General features: G+C 32.3%; 1 pseudogene; it reads left to right on the top strand.

Annotated features, from left to right (window-relative positions):
* Positions 1 to 16245: 16245 nt before the first annotated feature.
* Positions 16246 to 16831, top strand: LOC100918089 (annotated as a pseudogene).
* The last annotated feature ends 5163 nt before the right edge of the window (positions 16832 to 21994 follow it).

Raw genomic sequence — 21994 nt, 5'->3', positions numbered from 1 at the left:
GGAAAGTTTCCAGTTATTGTTGCTGTTTACTTTTTCTTACTCTTCACAACTCCATTTGTATTTTTTTCTTGGTAAAGGTACTAAAAGGCTTTGCCATTTCCTTTTCCAGATCCTTTCCCACATAAATAAATTAAAGTAAATAGAGTTAAATTACTACTCCAGGATCACATAGCTATTAAGTGAAATTGAATCTTTCTAACTCCAGGAATGTCATTTTATTCACTATACCACCTAGATATCCCAGTATTTGCTGATTATGAATATATTCTATATTTAAATTTTAGGTAAACATTTTATCAGGTTAAGGAAATTGCCATCTGTTATCTTTTTGAGAGTTTATTTATTTGCTTAAATAAAAATGAGCAGTATATTTTATCAAAGACTTTTTCTGTATCTGGCTAGCAATCTGGGATGTTTTTGAGTTTTATTATTAATGATGATAAGGCATGCCAGTATTTGCTTGAGTTTGAACTGTTTTTTTTTTTTCATTTCCTGTGTGAATTAGAGAAGATTAATTTCTGAATACTGCAATATTTTTTTACAATGCTTTATTTAAAATTTTCATAATAAGATCTATAACTTTGATCTTTTTTTCAAATTTGTTGATCTCTTTAAACTTTGACAGATAACCTTTTTTTTTTTTTTTTTTTTGGTTTAGGAAGCATAAAAATTACTTCCTTGCTGGATTAAATTTACTTGCAAATATCTTGTCTAGTAATTTTCTCTTCCTTGGAATTTATTTATAATTGATTTTTCTTTCCAATGTTGGATTAGTTATAGTCTCAGCTTTTTATGTTGTCAGCATTTTTTTTACTTTTATGGATAGTCATCCATTTCATTTAAATTTTATTGGGATATAATTATTTATGTTACTTTCTAATAATTATGTTCTCTTTGTGTACTATAAATTCTTGTGGATAACCATTCTCCTTTCAAGCTTAGTAATTTGATTTTCCTCTCTTTTTAAAAAAATAAAGTTATATAATGATTTACAGCTTTTGCCATCCTTGTCAAAAACATATTCTCTTGTTTTATATGACATTTTCATTTTTTTTTTTTGGTTTTTAATTCATGTCTATGCTTTGAGTGATAGGAATCTCCTTTCATAGAAGGTTTTCAATTAAAGACTTGATAATCATATATTGGAAATACTGCTAAGTGGCTTCTGTCTGGGCTCAAATTGAACTGTATAATCTCTGAGGGCCCTTCCAATTTTGAGATTTTTTTGAGGTCAGATTTGAACTCAGATGCTCCTGACTTCAGAGTTGGTGATCTATCCACTACACTACCTAGCTGCCCTGACTAGAAACTCATAATGTCAGAATTGCCTTAATCAATGCAAAATGTAACCTGTCACTAGCTAAAGGGATGAAATTTAGTAGATAAAATGCCTCAGGTATTTAGAGACCAGTTTACTAGCCTAGGGTAACACAGATAGTAAGCACCAGAGGCAATGTTTTTATCTGCCATCTTTCTAACTACAAACCCACCTTGCTGCTAATAAAGATAGATTTTCATCATAGCTCTTTTCCTGATTTATTACTAATATTTAAGAGACAAGAAATGACTATTCTATCATAATTCTATAGACTATGTATATAAGCTTTCTGGCCTTACAGACTTTTTAAAGCGTATTCCTAAAATAAAATGTCCTTAAAGAGACATTAGTTAATTAGAACTTTACATTTAAATCATATGTTTATCTTCAATCTATATCTTTATCTATATCTATTCCTATGAATATTACAAAAATGAGATTCACTGGAAGACTTGAATTAGTCTTTTTTACTGTATTGCTTCCTTGGAAAGATCCAACTTGAAGGAAAAGGTAATAAAATAATAATAATGAAAACAAGCATTTCTATTAAACACTTAAATCATCTGAGGCATAATAGATATGACTGGCTTCCAGTCCTAAAAACTCAATGAAACATGGGAATGGAAAAAAAAAGGAAAATAATTCCTGTAATTGCAAAAATACATAATGATGTGGATAACAACAGATTGTGTTAACATTCATGAAATTCAATGAAAAGATGACAAAATAGTGAGAATGAAAGTGAGTGGAAAGTTTGCAAACTCTTCTGATTTTTGTAAAATTTATAGAGCAGGATACACAATAATGAAATGTGTGTAACCCCCTAAAAAGAACATGAAGTTGCCATTTCACTGCATAGGGGTAACCACATCCCCCCCAAAAAAAATCCACAATGTTGCTTTTCACCTAATCTACAGAGTTACTCTGCAAGTTCAATTTAATTTAATTCAATAAATATTCATTTAGCACTTTGCTACAAATGAGAGAGGAAATACAAAGTTTATATAGTGTATGCCCCCTCTCTTCATAGAGGACTCCTGCTGTCTAGGAGAGGGATGTGATGAGAATAGAATGTCTCTAATGCATGTTTGTTAATTCTAGGTCAATGAACTTGTTTGATTTGGGGTTTTATGTTTTGGTTTGGTTTGCTTTAAAAATCTATGTATTTTATTTTACATATTTAAAAATATAATTTATAGAAGGGATTGCATATTCTTCAATGGATTATCAAAAAAAAGTACAAGGCACAAGAGTCTAAATCTAAATGTTGGTTGACAGAGATTGGGGCAACCTATCTTTCCTTATCCATTTTTCTTAAACCTATCATCTCTGTTTTGCTCAACCTAACCTGTTTACTATCCATACTCTTTTTTTTGATCCTTTTATATGATATAGCACCCAAAATACCAAGACCCTTTAGGTTTTTGAAGTATCCTCTTTCTACAACTATAAAACAGGGAAACTGAAAAGATTAACTAGATCACTTTTATCTGTGTACCCAAATTTACTTAGACCAACTTAATCTGTGAGAAAAATCTTAAACTGTAAAACAGGAGACCCGGTTACTTGAATTAGAAACATATCATGGAAAGCAGCATGGTATCATAAAGAGCATGAATTTAGAGTCAGAAAAACTTGAATTAAAATCCCTTCTTAGATACTTAAAAGCTGGCTAAATCACTCAATTTCTCTAACTCAGTATCTTCATCTGATCAAATGAAGCAGTTGAGCTCCATGGTCAGCAAAATCACTTCTAGCGCTAAATCTATAATACTATGGAGCTACATCTCAATCCATCAGGAATTAGTGGGAGGAAAAAAAATAGGCATATCATCACCCTAGATCCCTCCCCTCAGTAAAGCATAATGAAATGTTCCATTCCCTTCTGTAGACTAGTACTGGTGTCTATCCTGATCCTCTTAAAGGAAAGATATTCCATTCTACCTTACCTAGACATCTTTGATAAAATGTATGATGAGAATGCATACTATCAGATTGCCAACTACAGTTTGTCTCCTAGCACACTTGCTGTCTGTCCAGTCTCAACTGGATCCTCTGGTACTTACTTGAAGATTTTTTTATTGGTATCTACTTCTGGAATTTTTCCCATTGTTACTCTATATCTCTTCCTTATCCACCAACCTCCCATTTCCACATTCTTATTCTTAATAGGTGATTCCATTTACTACTTTATGGAATTTTTAATTGAAAATAAATATTAGAGCCTACCATATGAATATTAAGAAGTGAGACCATTTAGCATATATTTATCTTTATTTTTAGTTCAACATATTATCTTCTGTATTTTCATATCATTTTTCCTTCTAAAACCCTCAAAAATGTTTTCACCCTTTTCCAAATACCTTCTACTCTATTCTGAGCCCCATTTTTTCCTACTTCCTTTAGAACCTGACTCCAACAACCTAAGCTCCCCCCTTCCTCAATTAGTCAATGTACCTTTTCTCCCTTTTAGGGATTTCTTCCTCATTCCCTGCGGAGTACTTGTAAGTTCCCTGAAAGTAAAGGATGATTTTGTTTTACTGTATCAATATCACAAAGAAACTTGCTTGTAGAAGGTACTAAGTAACATATTTATAAAACCAAATTTAAATTTCATTTCTTTTCAGAAAAATTTTATCATCTAAAATTTTAATGATAATTGTAATGTTCTTATTTGGTTTTCTGGAGGTCTCTGGAGCAGCCTTCCTTTCAGTAATCACTAGGAGAACAGTCAAGTGTTAATGTCCAATCCTTTATTTTCTCTTTCACAATCTAGTTTGCTTGACTGGGGCCCAGGCCAGGTTTCTGGAGAGCCTTTCAATTTGGCCTTGGTCTCAGTGGGGGAAGTGCAGGAGGCCAGACGCCATGGTGCTGTGAGATGAAGTGAATGAATCTGTCTCTGCATTTGAATCCCTTCCAAGTCTGTGTCTGGCCCTTCTGAGTCTCTCTCTAAGCCCTTCTAGGTTGAGTCTGTCTCTGGCTCTCACTCTGGGTGAGTTTGTTGCAGTTTATATAGTCTACACTGAGTATAAATTAATCATTATATCACTAGGAAACCATTATTTATTGTAAGATTAAATCAATCATACTGAACTTAGAGAACTATTAATCACCATGCTAAACTAGAATTGCCTCATCAATTCCACTGAATTTGCACCTTGTAAGAACCCTTGTTTCAAGTTCAGAATTCTAGTCCATAACAGATAATATCATTCCCTTTATTGCCTTTTTTTTTTAAAATAACTTTTTATTGACAGAACCCATGCCAGGGTAGTTTTTTACAGCATTATCCCTTGCACTCACTTCTGTTCTGATTTTTCCCCTCCCTCCCTCCATCCTCTCCTCCAGATGGCAAGCAGTCCTATACATGTTAAATAGGTTACAGTAGATCTTGGATACAATATATGTGTGCAGAACCAAACAGTTCTCTTGTTGCTCAGGAAGAATAAGATTTAGAAGGTATAAATAACCCGGGAAGAAGAACAAAAATGCAAGCAGTTTACATTCATTTCCTAGTGTTCTTAGAAATCCACTTCCATCAAAATACATCCTCATATAGTATCGTTGTTGAGGTATATAATGATCTCCTGGTTCTGCTCATTTCACTTAGCATCAGTTCATGTAAGTCTCGCCAATCCTCTCTGTATTTGTCCTGCTGGTCATTTCTTACAGAACAATAATATTCCATAACATTCATATACCACAATTTGCTCAACCATTCTCCAATTGATGGGCATCCATTCATTTTCCAGCTTCTAGCCACTACAAACAGGGCTGCCACAAACATTTTGGCACATACAGGTCCCTTTCCGTTCTTTAGTATCTCTTTGGGGTATAAGCCCAGTAGAAACACTGCTGGATCAAAGGGTATGCACAGTTTGATAACTTTTTGAGCATAGTTCCACATTGCTCTCCAGAATGGCTGGATGTGTTCACAATTCCACCAACAATGTATCAGTGTTCCTGTTTTCCCACATCCCCTCCAACATTCCGCGTTATCTTTCCCTATCATTCTGGCCAATCTGACAGGTGTGTAGTGGTATCTCAGAGTTGTCTTAATTTGCATTTCTCTAATCAATAGTGATTTGGAACACTCTTTCATATGAGTGGTAATAGTTTCAATTTCATCATCTGAAAATTGTCTGTTCATATCCTTTGACCATTTATCAATTGGAGAATGGCTTGATTTCTTATAAATTAGAGTCAATTCTCTATATATTTTGGAAATGAGTCCTTTATCAGAACCTTTGACTGTAAAAATGTTTTCCCAGTTTATCGTTTCCCTTCTAATCTTGCCTGCATTAGTTTTGTTTGTACAAAAACTTTTCAATTTGATATAATCAAAATTTTCTATTTTGTAGTCAATAGTGATCTCTAGCATAAATTCCTTCCTCTTCCACAGGTCTGAGAGGTAAACTATCCTATGCTCTTCCAATTTATTTATAATCTCATTCTTTATGCCTAGATCATGAACCCATTTTGACCTTATCTTGGTGTACGATGTTAAGTGTAGGTCAATGCCTAGTTTCTGCCATACTAATTTCCAATTTTCCCAGCAATTTTTGTCAAATAATGCATTCTTATCCCAAAAACTGGGGTCATTCCCTTTATTTCCAAGGGAAAGTCGAGAACTGTCTAAATGCAACTATAAAACCCTTTCCACAAAAATAAAGTCAGATCTAATAAGTTGGAAAAATATCAAGTGTTCATGGGTAGGCCAAGCAAATATAATAAATATTACAATACTACCTAAATTAATCTACTTATTTAGTCAAATACCAATCAAACTCTCAAGAAATTATTTTACTTATCTAGAAAAAAATCATAACAAAGTTCATCTGGAAGAACAAAAGATCAAGAATTTCAAGGGAATTAATAAAAATAAAATGCCAAAGAAAGCGCCCTAGCTGTGCCAGATCTAAAACTATATTATAAAGCAGCGGTCATCAAAATCATTTGATACTGGCTAAGAAACAAAGTAGTTGATCAGTAGAATAGGTTAGAATCACAGGACAAAATAGTCAACAACTATAGCCATCTAGTGTTTGACAAATACAAAGACACCAGCTTTTGATATAAGAACTCACTAGTTGACAAAAACTGCTAGGAAAATTGGAAATTAGTATGGCAGAAACTAGGCACTGAGCCACACTTAACAACCTATACCAAGATAAGGTCATATTCAGGAACTAAAGATAAAGAATGATATCAAATAAATTAGAAGAACACAGGATACTTTTCAGATCTGTGGAGAAAGAAGGAATTTGTTCCCAAAGAATAACTGGAGATCATAATTGAACACCAAATAGATAATTTTGATTATATTAAGTTAAAAAACTTTTAGACAAAAAACTAATGCAGACAAGATTAGAAAGGAAGCATTAAATTGGGAAAACATTTTTATATTTAAGGGTTCTGATAAAGACCTTAGTTCTAAAATATATAGAGAGACTCAAATTTATAAGAATTCAAGCCAATCTCCAATTGAAAAATGGTCAAAGGATATGAACAGACTATTTTTAGATGAAGAAATCAAAAACATTTCTAATTATGTGAAAAGGTGCTTCAAATCACTATTGATCAGAGAAATGCAAATTAAGCCTACTCTGAGATACAACTACACAGCTCTCAGATTGGCTAAGATGACAGGAAAAGATAATGACAAATGTTGGTAGGGATGTGGGAAAACTGGGATACTGATACATTGTTGGTGTAATTCTGAATGGATCCAGCCATTCTGGAGAGCAATTTGGAACTATGCTCAAAAAGTTATCAAACTATACATACCCTTTGATCCAGCAGTGTTACTTCTGGACTTATATACCAAATTGATATTAAAGAAGGTAAAGGGACCTGTATGTACAAAAATGTTTGTGGCAGCCCTTTTTGTAGTGGCCAGAAACTGGAAACTGGATGGGATGCCCATTAATTGGAGGATGGCTGAATAAGTTGTGGTATCTGAATATTTTGGAATATTATTGTTCTACAAGAAACAATCAGCAGGACGATGTCAAAGAGTCTGGGAGAGACTTATATGAACTGATGCTAAATGAAATGAGCAGAACCAGGAGATCATGCTACACAGCAACAAGATTATATGATGATCAATTCTGATGGACGTGGCTCTTTCCAACAATGAGATGATTAAGGCTAGTTCCAATGATCTTATGATGAAGAGAGTCATCTATATCCAGAAAGAGGATTGTAAGGATTGAATGTGAATCAAACATAACAGTATCACTGTTTTGATGTTATTCACTTGCATTTTGTTTTCTTACTCATTTTTTCCCTTTTGATCTGTTTTTGTGCAATTATACAAGATAATTGTATAAATATGCTTACATACATTGAATTTAACATATCTTTTAACACATATAACATATATTGAATTGCTTGCCATCCAGGGGAGGAGATAGGAGGAAGGAGTGTAAAATTTGGAACACAAGACTATGTAACAGTCATGGTGAAAAATTATCCATCCATATGTTTTGAAAATAAAAAAGCTTTAATTAAAAAAATAGGAAAAAAACACAAGAGAGAAAAACAAGATATTATCATTCTTCATGTTACTACTGAATTCTACTTGGCAATTTCCATCACACACACACACACACACACACACACACACACACACATACACACCCACATATAACCTAATACATTAATGCCTCTACCTATTATTCTTAATCGTACCTAAGCTGTGACGGCTTACAGTTTGTTGGATAACTTCATAATCATCATTCTCCTTCTAAACATGTCATGCAAAATTTATGGATTTTTAATTAAAATGAATTTTGTTTTAAGAATTTTATTATATCTAAGGAGAAAACTGGAAATATTCAGTTTATGTCAAAATGAGAACTGGGATTTCCTAGGAAATATATAGAAAAATAGCTGATATATTAATTCCCAGTTGACATGATCAAGATTGATCTCAAACTTCTTCAATAAGCAGACAATGAGAACTATCCAAAAGTGAAATAAGTTGCCTAAAGAAGCAACAGATTTTCCCCTTATTGAAAGAATCAGGGAAAGGCTAAATGAACATTGATTAAATATAACATGGCAGGGATTCTTTTTTGAGCACAGGGTATCCTAAATAGCTTCTTGGTTTTCTTCTGACTTGGAAATTATGTTATTCAGTGCATTATTTGTCTCTAGAAAAATTAGAAAATAAATGGATCACATTTTATCTGGAATTTTGGATCTGGAAGAGATTTCAGGGTTCATATTGTTAAACTATATTTTAACAAAATTATCTCTCCAACATCCTTGACAAATGGTAATCCAGCCTCTATTTGAAGAGATCAGATGAGAGCAACATGGTTTATTTTATTTTTACAACTTTAATTGTTAGAAAGTATACTGTTTGTTAAGCACAGATTTGCAGCCCCTGTAGCTTCTTTCCAGTTCTCTTTTTGATTTTTTTGTGCCAAACAAAATGAGTTTAAACATTTTTCTACATTGTTATTGTTGGTCAGTCACATTTCTATCACGTCTGATTCTTTGTGACCTTATTTGAGATTTTCTTGGCAAGATACTGGAGTAGTTTCCCATTTCCTTCTCCATTTCATTTTACAGATGTGGAAACTGAGGAAAAGAAGATTAAGTGACTTGAAATAACTTGCCACAATAACTAGCAAGTAACTTAAGCCAGATTTGAACTCAGGAAAATGAATTTTCCTGACTCCAGGCCTGGCACTATTCACTGTGTCACCTAGCTGCCACAAGATGTTACTTCAAATATTTGAAGGCAGTTAACATGCAGTCAGGAAGCTTTTTTTTTCTGCAGGTTAAAATTTTCTAATCCTCTACTGTGTAGTTAAGGTTACCCCTCCATCTTGGTTGTATTGTTTACATCAAGTTGTAATTCCTTAAAGAGCTTAATATCATAAAAACCTATGAGTAGTGTCAACACATTTACAAAAGAGCATTATTAGATTTAGAATGAACACAAAATTAAAGAAAATAATATTGTGATACATATATCTTAAAGAAAATTATTTCAGTGTTTGGAATCATTAGAAAATATTAATATATTAACAGAATATCTTATAATATAAGAAAGTCATTATTTATTTACCTGACAGGTTCGAAATTTAAATGCTTTAGCCATTAAATCACTCTTAGTATTCAGAAATCTCAGATAATGTGAATTTAAAACCCTCATAATAATGGATTTCTTTTAGGGTGAAATTAAGAAATAAAAAAATGCATCTTCAAATTATTGGTGTTTTGCATCCAAAAATAATTTCAATGGAATTCTTCTTTAATAACTGTCCATGAAACATATTGTCTCTTCAATGCAACAAATAAGATAATCCATGTAAAGTACTTCACAAATCTTTAAGCATTTAAAAAATTCTAATTATTGTTTTGTTGTTGTTATTCAAATGAAACCAATGATGCAAATAGATTGTGGGATCACAGATTTAGAACTGCACTTAAATTTAGAGTTTAGAGATCATTAATATAGTTGTCTCCAAAGGGGCATATGTGCACAGGAGATGATTCATGATGGTGACTGTCATTTTTAATCCTGTGGAGTTGTTTTTTTTCTGATTCATTCATAAGGGTTATTTGACCTAAGGAAAAAAATATTATTTATAGTGGTCATATTTTCCCAGTTAGTTTAACATCTTATTATCCAACCCATTTTTTTTTTGAATTAAGTAAAGAAAAAAGCAGCAGCTTTGAGGTCAAAGAATCTGAGTTTGTATTCTGCCTCTCGCACTTATGGTGTGGAATTGGATAAATCAATCAGTACTTAAATTAATTCAAGCTATTCACTGAAAGATCATACACTAAAGCTGAAGCTTATATACCTTGGCCATTTTCTGAGAATATAAGACTTATTGGAAAAGACTGATGATGAGAAAGATTGAAGACAAAAGAAAATGGGAATGACAGTGGAGATGGAAAGAATGTCATGGAAGCAACCAACATGGGCTTTGACAGATTTGGGGAAGATAGGATATAACAGCTAGAATATTATAGCCCATCAGAGTTAGACAATTTAACAACGAAAATTTCCAAGTGAATTTATTCTAATACAACTGGAGACTAGGCAGTAAGAACAGAGTCTTTAAGTTCAATGATATAACCTTCTTTTATGTTATACAGAACATGCCCAGTATTTTGTACCTGCAGCCAGGACAATATATAGAAATTTATAGAGATAATTTCCATTCATGAGTGGATGGGGTATTCATCCTGATGCTACTCCAGGTGATGAAGAAAGACTTTTCTGTTTGTCTTTAGATTTTTAAAAGACTTATGTCCGAGTCAGAAGTGAGTTGGGGTTTAAAAAAAAAAAAAAGGCCAACATGCTTCATTTTCCTGGAAATTTTTAAGTATAGAGGAATAACTTCTGTGGTACTGTAAGAGAAGGACATGAAGTCTTATTTCTGTATCCACTCTGGGTTTTTGAATACATAATATCTCTATTTCTTTTGCTCCTTGTATTTATTCTTTCTGAATCTTAAATAAATCTGGATCCTATAAACAAATAACCAGAGACTGAACATATCAGTTTATGAACTTTTGAACTTCAGAAGGTTAGAAAATCCACCAGAAGAGCAAAAACTGAATTCAGCAATAGAGTACTAGGAGCTTCAGTAGCCAAATCCCAGTTGCTAGAGCTCTGATGGTTCTTCTGACATTTTACAGCTTACAGAGTCCCAGGACACTAATACATTGTTGGTGGAGTCGTGAAAGGATCCAACCATTTTGGAGAGCAATTTGGAACTATACTCAAAAAGTTATCAAACCTGTCAATCCAGAAATGTCCAAAGAGCTATAAAACTATTTTTTTTTAATTATAGCTTTTTATTTACAAGATATATGCATGGGTAATTTTTCAGCACTGATGCTTGCAAAACCTTCTGTCCAATTTTTCCCCTCCTTCCTCCCATCCCCTCCCCTATATGGCAGGTAGTCCAATACATGTTAAATATGTTAAAGTATATGTTAAGTACAATATATGTATATATATCTATACAGTTATTTTGCTGGACAAGAAAAATCGGACTTAGAAATAAGGTAAAAATAACCTGAGAAGGAAATCAAAAATGCAAGCGGACAAAAACAGAGGGAGTGGAAATTCTATGTGGTAGTTCATACTAATTTCCCAGAGTTCTTTCACCAGGTGTAGCTGGTTCTCTTCATTATTGAACAAATGGAACTGATTTGGTTCAGCTCATTGTTGATGATAGCCATGTCCATCAGAATTGATCATCACATAGTATTGTTGTTGAAATATATAATGGTCTCCTGGTTCTGCTCATTTCACTCAGCATCAGTTCATGTAAGTCTATCCAGGCCTTTCTGAAATCATCCTGCTGGTCATTTCTTACAGAACAATAATATTCCATGACATTCATATACCACAACTTATTCAGCCATCCTCCAATTAATGGGCATCCCATCCAATTTCCAGTTTCTGGCCACTACAAAAAGGGCTGCCACAAACATTTTTGTACATACAGGTCCCTTTCCCTTCTTTAATATCAATTTGGTATATAAGTCCAGAAGTAACACTGCTGGATCAAAGGGTATGTATAGTTTGATAACTTTTTGAGCATAGTTCCAAATTGCTCTTCAGAATGGTTGGATACATTCACAGTTCCACCAACAATGCATCAATGTCCCACTTTGCCCACATCCCCTCCGACATTCAGTGTAACATTCATTTGTGTAACTTCTCTGCTGATCTACTGCTTTGCAACTAAAGCAGAGCAGATAACCTGTGGTAGAGTCCTCCATGCAAATTCTCCACCCACAGAGACTACACCCACCCCTGATCCGCTCAGTGTGTACTAGCCTCTGTGTTTGTGATGAGGACCTGGTTTCAGAAAAAGAAAAAGAAAACATAACAAGGTCCATACGAAATGATGCAAAGTAAAGTAAGTAAGAACCAGAAAATTATTGTACACAGTAAATAGCAATGTTGTAATGATGAACATGTTTGAAAGATTTGTCTCTCTGATCAATACAGTGATTGATCTCATGATGAAAGAACTTATGATGAAAAAAATAATGTTATCCACCTCCAGAGTGAAAAATGATGAACTCTGAGTATTAACAAAATTATGGTTTTCTTGGGGTTTTTCTTTTCCTTTTTTTTTGTGAAAGAAATTGTTGTGCATGATTTCATATGTATAATTGATATCCAATAACCTCAGCAGTTGTAGGAGGATAGAGAGGGAGAAAGAATATACAAATCAAATTATTTAAAAAAGAATGTTAAAAATTAAATTTAAAAAGTAAAAAAATTAAAAAAAGAATAGCATAATGAAAGATAGGTGAGGTCTTTCTTTAATGATTTCCCTCTATCTGGATATTAAACACATTAGTGGTTGCACTTTAGGTTTAAACATAATGGCAGGTTGATGAACTTGGAATTTCTTGAATCACTGGATTAAAAGTACAGTCAATAAAGATCTATATCAAGCTGTACAGATATCTCCAGCTCAATTCCTCAAGTGTTTTCTCCTTATCACTGTAATGTTTCTTTTGCCTTGAGTTCATTGAAAAGACTATGGCGTTCTCTTACAACTTCCTTTCTTATTTATATTTAATTCACTATTAGCCAGTTTTTCTCTGTCTGAAGATTACTCTTAAATAAAATCAAATTGCGATTAAGTGTATTTCTACCTTCTTTTAGTTGTCTATTAGTATTGCTCCATTTATTTCAATCAATAGTTTTGTCCACTTTCTCACTTTCATATTGCCCCCACATGGTCAAAATAGCTCATTTTGTTGAACTGATAATCCTTCTCCAGAGATTAATATTCTCCTAAAATCTTACATTTCTTGCATTTATCCTTAATTCGATATCAAACTGTATTTCTCATTCATCCTCTCCTCTTTTCAGACAGACCAACAGATGGAGAAAAGAGATAGAGATTTTCACACACATATATGTCTATATGCATTTACACATGTGTTATATGCATATATATGCCTGTACATATTCATACACCTACATTTAAATAGTGATTGTTCTATTTCTAATTCTCAGAGGTTCTGACAGCAGACTCTAAGCTTTGGCAGGTTTTTCCATACTAGAAAGGTGATAGGGTATTAATGATATAATAGTCTATGGGTCTATAATGTTATTACTGGATAGCTTCAAGATCATAAATGTTTGGGCTTCAGAAACTCAGGTAATTTTCATTTTATAGCTCCAAATGACCAGTTTTTGACAAAGCCCATTATGATTCAAATGGAACTACTTGATTGTACTTTTTGACCCAAATCACTCTGGCCTTCACTGATTAGCCAATTATAAATCTCAGCCCAAACCTCACTTATTCATTGTTGGAGTTTTGGTGGCTTAGAATGAGTACAGATAGCAATTGTTTCTAATCTGGCCATAAAAACTTCCCCACCCATATTGATTCTTTTATGAAAGCAAAGTAGACCATCTTTAACTTCCATTCTTACCTAACCTTTACCTATCAAATGGGCAATGCTTCAGACAAATTGAGACCTGGGAAAGCCCTTAATTAAAAAAGGCCAAGGTCTCCCACTGCATCTGGGATCATCTCCAGCAATCTTAATTTGTATCTTACCACTACAAACTCTGTAGTGGTAAGAAGAATAAGAACTCTGGAAGAAAGAATAATGATATTGTAGAGCTCTACCTCACTTAAATCCAATTCGCCTCAAAGTCAAGATATCACCCTGCTGATGTCAATGGGCCTCTTCCAGAACAGAAGGCAAACAACAACAAATGCAAGTTTTTTTTAAGTAAGGAAATGAAAACTCTCAGCTAAAATGATAATTTTTAAAGCAGGGGCATTTAACTTTTTTCGTTGCATAGTTGGCCAAGTCTTGTCAGAATTTTTTTTTTTTCATTTTAGGATTACAAAAGAAAACAATTTTATTTAAAAACAGTTGTCAAAATATTTTTAAACTATGCATACAAGTTCATAGATCCTTGGCTAAGAACACATGTTTTAAGGTAATCTATAGGTTCTAATTTCATACTCCCCATGAACATTTAAAAGATGACTATTCATTATTTTTAAAATATATCTCTTTTCTTTAAGGGACACTTTACTTTAAATGAGCTTGTCCTTATTTATTGTTATGTTTTCAGTCATATCCTGGACTTAACTTTCAATCAATCAATCACTCTGTCATCCTTTCCTTGAAGAGTTCCTATTGGCATAATAACTAGATTTTTACAAAACATCTCACTCCCCACAACTTTATTTGTTTCTCTTAATATTTCTTAGTACTCTATTTGTATCTTCAAATCCTCTTCTTAGCCTTCTTTTCACAATCTTCTGAAAAGGATATATGATAAGATAATTTACATTTACAGAACATTTCTGTCAGTGGTGATAAACTTATAGATGTGGTTTATATAATTATTAATGACCCATCAAAACCTAAACAAAGTTGTATCTTCAAAAGGTACCTGCCTTTTAAGTCCTCTTAGTCTTCTTTTCACAATCTTCTGAAAAGGATATATGTGTATGTACACATATACATATATGTGAGTATATATTCATGTGTATATATGTGTGCATATATATAAACATATTAAAAAACTTGTAATCAAAATCCTAAACTGTCACTTCTTAACACCTTATTTTTTAAAAAAAAGTCTTGATAAAATAGGATGCTTTTATTCAAATTAATGAAAGTTAAACATTCCACATACAAAAGTGCTTAAAATTGAAATAGAATGCTCCTGCTTTACCTGTTTTCCCCCCAAATAAACTATAACTTTAGATCAAAAGGCACTCAGTCATCAAACAATTAGCACATAAAAACATCTCTCAGAACCTCATATATTCTATTTTTGCAAATGTCTCTAACCAATTACAATTCTAATGAAAGACTCTTATATTAGGCTCGCAGATTGCTTTCTTTTACCCTTTTCATTCTCCTGTAATTAACGTCTTTTCACTATCATAAGGTATAAAGCGCATAATTCTGTGGTTCAAGAAACTACTCTTCATTGACTTTCTTCTAGTCTCTTCAGCTCTTGTACAAAGCTCAATGTCAGTCTTCATTCATTGTACTCATCATATATTGGACTCCCTCAATGCCAAGATAATTTACATTTACAGAACATTTCTGGCAGTGGTGATAAACTTATAGATGTAGTTTATATAATTATTAATGATCCATCAAAACCTAAACAAATATGTACTGCCATTCCACATTATTTTTCCACATTAACATTGAGTTAATTATCCAAACTTTGTCAATAGAATACAAAGAAACACCATTAGCAAGAATGAAGGTGGATCTTAATATTTTTAAAGAGCTATTTTGCAAAAAAAAAAAAAAGAAAGAAAGAAAAAAGTTATTAAAAGTTATTATTGACAGGGTAATACCAAACTAGTTTTATTCCACACAAAAAAAATCTGAGAAAGATAAAACCACTCATGTTTATAGAACATTTATAGTACCTTTTTGTGGTGGCAAAGAATATCACAAAATACAGCACATATTCCTATTATAAGTACTTGAATACATAAATATAAATAGATTTTTTTCCTTAAAATTCCTTAAAACCAAAGCAACTATTATCTGTAAGAGGAATATGCATGAAACCTTCTAAAAAATAATAATAGGAGTGAAATAAGGATGCCTATTATCAGCAACATTATTCAATATTATGTTAGAAATGCTAGGAATAGCACTAAGAAAAGAAAAAAATGAAGCAATAAGAATGGGCAGTTGGGCAATGAAAGTATCTCTTTTCATAGTCAACATAATGGTATATATGTCTCTAGGACAATACTAGAGATTCATTTTAAAAGTTAATTGAAGCAAACAACAATTTTAGAAAATAACAGAATATAAAATAAAGCCACATAAATCATCAGCATTTTTATATATCACCGAGAGACCTTAAGAAGATATATAATAAGCCTCTACTTTTCCTCACTGCAGCTACAGCCATGAGTATGTTCAGGCTTCAGAAGAGGCTTACCTGTAGTGTCCTTTGATGTGCAAAAAAGATATGGCTTGACCCCAAATGAGACCAGAGAAAATATCAAAACCAATTCCCATTAGCAGATCCAGAAGCTGATTAAAGATGGGCTAATTATCCAGAAGCCTATTATTGTAGAATCTCATGCCAGATACTGGAAAAATAATCTGGCTTGAGGAAAGGATTGGCACATAGGTATTGTTAAGTAGAAAGGTGCTTCCAATGCTAAAATTCCTGAGAAGGTAATCTGATCGATGTAAGTGAAGATTTTGTTTCTACTCCAAAGACATCATGAATCAAAAATTTGACTGCCATACCTACTACAATCTCTACATAGAAACGAAGGGAAATGTGTTCAAGAATAAATGGATCCTCATGAAGCACATTCATCAGTTGAAACCAGACACAGCCTGGAAGAAGTTCTTGGCTAACCAGGTTGAAGTTGGCTGGTCCAAGACAGGAAGCAAGCAAAAAAGCTTCAGGAAGAGTGTTTACAGGCAAAGAAAGAGGAGAACATGAAGACTTTGTCCAAAGAGGAGGAGACTAAGAAATGATTTTCCCCTATCTCTTCTGTACACAGTACTCTTCTCTTGCTTCATATAGTATAACCTGATAGATTATCAAAAAAAGACGTATTAGTAAGAGAAGTTTTGCTTAAAATAACTGCAGACAATGTAAAGTACCAGGGAATATACCTGCCAAGAGAAACTCAGGAACTATATACAAGTAATTATAAAACTTATTTTGTACAACTACAGCCAGATTTAAATTATATTAATTGTAAGGGATGGGGTGATATAATAATGTAATAAACATGATCATTCTACTTAAACTAATGTAGTCATTCAGTGTTATCTCAATTAAACCCAAAAGGATTTTACTGAGTTACTGAGTTAGGGAAAAACAACAAAATCCATTTGAAAGGACAAAAGACCAAGAAAATGAAAAGAATTAATGAAAAAAAAAAAAAATGGAAAGGAAGGAGGTCTAGTGGGACCAGAAATTAAACTATTACAAGTTAGTAATTGTCAAAACTATAATACTGGCTAAGTAATAGAATAATGAAACAGTGAAAATAGAATAGATATATTAAATTAAACATTTAAAATCTGATAAATACAAAAATTTAAACTTTGGGGTAAGAATTCACTACTCAGTAAAAATTATTAGGAAAATTGTAAAGCAGTGTGTCAAAAACTGGATATAGATCTTACCCCATTTATCAATATCAAAATGGATATATGACCAATAGGGAGGTAGCATGACTAAATTAGTAGAAAATGAAATATTACCTATCAGACTTATGACTAAATAAGAAATACAGAGCACTGTGAAATGTACACTGGGAAATTTTGATTACACTAAATTTCAAAGAATTTGTATGAATGAAATCAATATGACCAAGATAAGAAGGAAAGCAAAACATTAGGGGGAAATTTTTATAGATAATTTCTCAGATAAGGAATTCATATCTAAAATATATAAAAAATTTATCAAATTTATGAACATATGAGTTAATTATAATATTTATAAATGGGAAAACAATATGAACAAGCAGTTTGGGAAAGAAAAAAATCAAAATTATAAATAGTCTTATAAAAATGCTCAGTCATTATTTTAGAAATGCAAATTAAAACTATTTTGAGATATCATTTCACATTCTATCAGATTTGCTAAAATGATAAAAGATGGAAATGGCAAATATTGGAAGGGATATGAAAAAAATATAACACTAATGTCTTGTTGATGGAATTTTGAAGTGATCCAATCAATTTTTAGAGTGGCTTGGGATTAATCCAAAAAGTTAAAAAAAATTATACCCTTTGACTCAAAAATATCCCAATTAAGTCTATTTTCCAAGATGATCAAGGATAAAGAAAAAGAATATATATGTTCAACTTGTTTTTATAGCAACTCTCTTTGGTATGGCAAAGAAAAGGAAATTGAGAGGATGCCCATCAATTGAGGAATGGTATGTGATATATGATTGTGGTGGAATAATACTAAGCTGTAAGAAAAGTTGGTTTTAGAAAAACTTTCTAAAAAACTTTAGAAAAGCTTTCTGACTTAAATGAAATAATGAAGAGTGAAATAAGCAGAACCAAGAGAATGTTAAACTCAGTGCTCTGCACTCACTGGTTGTGCTGGCTCTTTTTCCCTCATGGTAGCAACACTATAGAACTGAGACTGGCATTCCTAATCATCAGAGGTTCCATCAGTCTTCCAATCAGACTCTCAACTCCTCAGGTGGTTGTGGAGGTGAAAGATACTGTGATTAGGACTAAGGCTACCTCTGGAACAAGCTTACATTGAAGATCCCCACTTGCTGTTTCAGTGGAGGTAGCTGGAAATATTTACACTTCTCATCAGTTAAATCCTAGCATTGAGGTCTTTCTTTGGATCTGCTTGTGTAATCCTATGAGGATGCCTATTCTGCACCAAGTCTTATTTGTTTTTCACTAGTCCATGATTACCTTTAGGTAAAAAATTGTTTTGTTTGTGGAGGAAATCTGGAGAGCTTGGAATTTTCTGATCTAACCAGCCTTGTTCCTAGAATCCTTTCCCCATCCAAATTCTTAAAAGAAAAGGTCAATAAATTATAGAAGTAAATAGAAGTAAAACGATATTAATCATGAACTTCAACTTTCCTTTCTTAGAACTAGATACTCTAAATTTTAAAAATAAACAAGATGTTAAAGAGGTAAAGAAATTTTTTTAAAAAAAAAATTAAATATAGTAGCCATCTGGATTAAAATAGGAAAATAGAAAGGATATTTTCAGTGGTATAAAAAATTGGCCAAATATTAGAACATAAAATCCTCACAACCAAATGAAGAAAAGTATAATTATTAAATGTTTCCTTTAGAGAGCAAAATGAAATAAAATTTTGTTTAATAAAGGGCCATGGAAATATATATTAAAATGAATTGGAAACTAATTTAATTTTAAAAAATGAGTGAGTTAAAGAAAAAAAATCATAGAAATAATCAATTATTCATTAAGGAGAATGACAACAATGAGACAACACATCAAAATTTGTGGGATACAGCCAAAGCAGTATTTAGACATAAATTTGTATTTCTAAATGCTAACTTAAAAAAGGGAAATAATCAATCAATAAATTGGATATACAAGCTAAAAGTAAAAGAAAACTCAAAAAAAGAACAAAGTAAAACCTCCAATTAAGCATCAGATTGGAAAACCTGGAAATAAAAGAGAGATCAATAAAATTTAAAGAAATCATTGAATTAATAAATTAAACTGAGAGTTGATTTTAAAATAATAAAATATGTAAAGCATTGTTTAATTAGTTTTAAGAAAGAGGAAAACCAAATTACTAGTATCAAAAATGAAAAGAATTAATATATTACCAATGAAGATTAAATTAAAGCATATATTATGAATTATTTTGTCCAAATATATGCTATTAAATTTGACAATCTAAATAAAATAGATGAATATGATTTGCAAATGAATTTACAAAATATAAATTAATAGAAGAGAAAATAGAATACTTAAATAACCTTATTTTAGAAAAAAAAATTGAACAAGCATCCTAAGAAAAACAATGTCCAGGGACAGATGGATTCACAAATGAGTACCAGCCATTTAAAAAAGAATATTGTAAAAAATAAGAGCCATGCCCCAATTGATAATGATCAAAAGATATGATCTGTGCCCAAAGGGCAAAAGTAATAGCAAGTAATAACAAAGTAATAGCAAAGTTCTGCAATGACCAGCTGCAAATGACTTTGCTCTTCTCTGTAATATAATCATCCACTAGTATTATAAAGGACTTATATTGAAAAATTCTATCCATACCTAGAGAATAAATTGATTGTGTCTGAATACAAATTGAAAAATTCTCTCTCTCTCTCTCTCTCTCTCTCTCTCTCTCTCTCTCTCTGTCTCTTTCTCAATTTTTCTTGAGGGTTTTTATTTTCATTAGGGTGATATATCTAATTTTTTTATGCAACTTGACCTTTTTAGAAATGTTTTACATAATGTCACACACGGTTTCTTAATTGTCAGTGGGGATAAGAGAGAGAACCCAGAACACAAAAATGTTTTAAATTAATGTAAACATATTTTTGTTTTTTTTAATTTAACTGGAGAAAATATTAAATAAATCAAACATTAAAAAACAATTAATTCCAATACTTTGCAAACTCTTTGAGAAAATACACAAAGTAGTTCTACCAAATTCCTTTTATTATACAAATATGATACAGATACCTAAACTAGGAAGAGCCAAAAACAGAGAAAGAAATGCAATTACAAGATACTGTACAAACAAATAAAGTCAGATCTAAGCAATTGGAACAATATTAATATTTTAGGGGCAGAATGAGCTGATATAATAGAAATGACTATTTTACAAAAAATTAATTTAGTTATTCAGTGTTAAACCAATCAAACTACTAAAAATTATTTTAAAGAGATAGAAAAAATAGGAATAAAATTTATCTAGAAGAACAAGTCAAAAATATCAAGGCAATGTATTAAAAAAAAGTGAAGGCTGGTGGCCTATCAACATGGGATTTCAGACTGTAGTATAAAACAGTAATCATCATAACAGCCTGGTACTGGCTAAGAAACAAAATGGTAGACTAGGGGAATAGAGTAATTCTGCAATATATAGTACCCACATTCAGGCAGTCTTTAGAAGGGCCTACAAGTATCTATAGATTAATGCCAGAAAGGGAAAAAAAAGCCACAGGAGACATCAAAGACTCAATAGGAAATAGGAAAAGTATATGAAATTTTGTTGAGAAGAAATTTATACAAAGAGAGACACCTTTTCATGAATAGGTAATTTGTCAGTTATGGAAAGAAGGCTACATTCTCTGGTAGGTCCCAAGAGGAAAACAGAATAATATGAGGGGGCATCTAAGTGGTGCAATGGATAGAGCATCAGCCTTAAAATCTGGAGAACCTGAGTTCAAATCTGGCCTCAGACAATTAACACTTACTAGCTGTGTAACCCTGGACAAGTCACTTAACTCCAATTGCCTCAGCAAAAACAAAAATAATAATAGAGCAGGAAGCTTATGAATCCCAGGATCAACAATTGAGGTTTGAAAGGAACCTGAGACTCACTAGAGGGAAGAATTTCTTGGAATCCTACAGACAGGTAAATTTTCCTGATTTTGAAGAGCAATGAGTATGAACTTTTATATTTTCTTTTACATTAAATAAAACCTATTATATGAGAATCCTTTCAGGTGAAAGCACAAGCCAAATCCTGATGTTTCCGAGGGGAACTCTGGGTGGGTAGATAGGTCAAAGAGATATTGTGAGAGTCTCCTACTTCAAAGACTATGCCCTGGTAAATACCACCAGAAGACAGAACAATTGAAACTTGATTATACCATTTTAAAAGATGACAATACTGGTCTTCCCATTATTCACTTCTTCAATTCAATCACTGTTATAGTGATCCCATATCTGACAACTGTTTGCACCTTTACAGGTATGAGTGTTGCCTCTTTGTCCCAGCTTTTGTGTAAATCTTATCCTTTGTATCACTGGCCAAAAGGTACATACTCTCTCTTCATCTCTGAAAGCAAAATAAGAAAGAATATCTGACAAAAATCAGCATTTCACCCTTCCATACACCTAGAGATGGTAGCATGTCATTATGCTTTAAAATAACAGTTGATAATTGTTTGAATGCCTGGAACCAAAGAAGTTCTCCATGTAAAATGTCAAAGAGA

Source organism: Sarcophilus harrisii, chromosome 1, assembly GCF_902635505.1.
Source record: "Sarcophilus harrisii chromosome 1, mSarHar1.11, whole genome shotgun sequence".
Taxonomy (NCBI): Eukaryota; Metazoa; Chordata; class Mammalia; order Dasyuromorphia; family Dasyuridae; genus Sarcophilus; species Sarcophilus harrisii.
Note: the sequence above shows the minus strand (reverse complement) of the source record. Positions and strands in the feature narration are given on the sequence as shown.